This window comes from Nilaparvata lugens, chromosome 7, assembly GCF_014356525.2.
Source record: "Nilaparvata lugens isolate BPH chromosome 7, ASM1435652v1, whole genome shotgun sequence".
NCBI classification, from domain to species: domain Eukaryota; kingdom Metazoa; phylum Arthropoda; class Insecta; order Hemiptera; family Delphacidae; genus Nilaparvata; species Nilaparvata lugens.
In genome coordinates, this window is record NC_052510.1 from 34,590,458 (window position 1) to 34,593,152 (window position 2,695).

Here is a 2,695-nt window from a genome sequence, read left to right on the forward strand (position 1 = left end):
GTATGCCACACTCACTATGAGCGTCATCCATACCTGGTCCACAGGTACATATTTACACTGTCCATCTGGTAACTGGACTTTCATACGTGGTCGACCTGCTCGTCTGAGCTTTCCTGGTGTTGTGTTGCAGTGACACAGCACCGGATCCTTATTTCAAGAGGGGCCTGGTGTGGGTTCCTGGGACGGTGGGACCACTTCCTTGATGGTCAAAGACTGTGTTGGCTCTTCTACATCCATATCCATTGATGGTGGTATTGACTCCTCCACATCCATGACAGTAGGGGTTGGTATTGACTCTTCCACATCCATGACAATGGGGGGTGGTATTAACTTTTCCACATCACTCTCGGAGTTACCACTTGTGTTGGTGGCTGGGGCATGAATTGTGGCCCACCGTTCAGAGTCATTCATCTCATTCCTGTGATCCATCATTATGTTGCCCGAAGATGCTTGTTCTGGAATATATGACAATTCCGCCCTGGCATCAATCAAGTCATTGAGTTTGACTTCATTCCATGAACCTGCTTGTACATCATTCTGTTGCAATTCTTGTTCTCCTGAGTTTTGAAGTCTACAGCTGCTTTTGTTGGGACTGATGTTGTCTCAGTCCCCAATAAGAGTGATCGCAACATGATTCGCTGACTTGGAGGATTCAATTGGGGAGGATCCCACTCTACCTCTCTCGTGGATGTGTGAATATTCACTCTATTTCACGCATGAATCCCATGCCTAATAGCAACTCTTGTCCAAGTCCTTCCATTATAGACGCCACTAGTGGAACTGTGATTTGTTCTATAGTTACATTAGTTGTCAGCTTCCCATTTAATGGGGTAGATTGTCCATCAGCTAATATTGTGTGGTGATGAGTTGGTACCTTCCTTATCATCCCTATTTTTTGGAGAACTTCATAAACCTCATTACTCATATAAATAAACCTCATTACTCATATAATTAGCTTCAGTGCCACTATCTAGCAATGCCTGACACTTTTTACCACCAATTGTCACGGTAATGAATAGTCTGTTGTCCCTTGATGACTCTTTAATCACAGGAATCCTGTGTGCTTTTTGCATCAATGCTGTCTTGTTCAGAGTTTTATTCTCCTTTTGCATATCACAGACACATTTGAGTGCTCTCTTCCCGCATCTTTTACATGGCAGGATTTCGGGACAGTGTGATCTCCAGTGCCCCTGTTTCTTGTATTGCCAACACATGGGTTCAGACTCGCTAAGAAAGGGTCTGTTACTTCTAGGGGTTATCACAGTCCCGACCTTGGGTCCTGTAATCGTTTTTGTGTCCTTAGTCTTGTGAACTCTTGAGTTCTGTCCATTCGGTTTCTCCTCTGCTTTGATCTGTTCATACTCTTTCGCGAATTTTTCTAACTCGTCAATACTATGAACATCCAATGGCGGAATATACAATTTGTACTGTGGGAGGAGATTCTTATACACTCTCTGTAATTTATTTTCGTCTGTGAAACCTCCTCGACGCCTCATGAGTGTCAGTACATCTTCGAGAAATTTGTCAAACGATTCACCTTCCCTTTGCTTCCTTGCCTGAATAAGATTCTCGAGGTCCTCCTCATAGGTAAGTGGGTAGTAGTGTGATCTGGAATCTGTCACAAAATTGTCCCATGATTTCCACTGGTCACGACAATTACGCATCCATAGAGTAGCTTTACCAACTAGTGATTCAGGTGGTGGAACTAGTAGTTGGTTGCCAGTGAGCCCATAGGCTTGTTGTAGCTAGTCTAGCCTTTCTAAGAAGCTGGGAGCATCTGATTGGCTGTCGAATGACAGTCTCCAGCTCCTTACTTTGTTGCAGGATGGCAGACAACAGTCTGCTGTGCCCTGGGGAGATGGAAGGATAGGGACATACGACAGCCAACGAGCCACTGTACCAGGACAGGAGGTCGGGGACGTATGGCAGCCAACGGGCCACTGTGCAGGAGAGGAAGGTTGGGAGCGGAATGCTGTGGTCCGAGGCTCGTCTGGCGTTTATATACTCTCCCAAAGTAGAGGGGATGGAGTTTTGCCGCTGCCACAGGTGGTATGACTCGTCTCGATGCGCAGAAAATGGTGCGCTATTGGTACCCTCCTTATCTCTGCGGTCAGCTAGCTTTGCTGATAGCCGAGCGTCTTTCAATAATATTATTAATTTTTTTCTCGTCACAATTTTACTTTGTGACAATATATATATAATATATATATATATATATATATATATAATATATATATATATATATATAATATATATATATATATTATATATATATATATATATATAATATATATATATATATATATAATATATATATATATTATATATATATATATATATTGTCACAAGTAAAATTGTGACAAGAATATATATAATATATATATATATATAATATATATATATATATATATATCTATATATATATATATATATATATATATATATATATCTATATATATATATATATTATATATATATATATATATATATATATATATTATATATATATATATAATATATATATATATTATATATATATATATAATATATATATATATATATTATATATATATATATATATTATATATATATATATATATATATATATATATATTATATATATATAATATATATATATATATATATTATATATAGGTTCATTCCTTAACACAAAGTGGGTCGTTTGCATAAATTT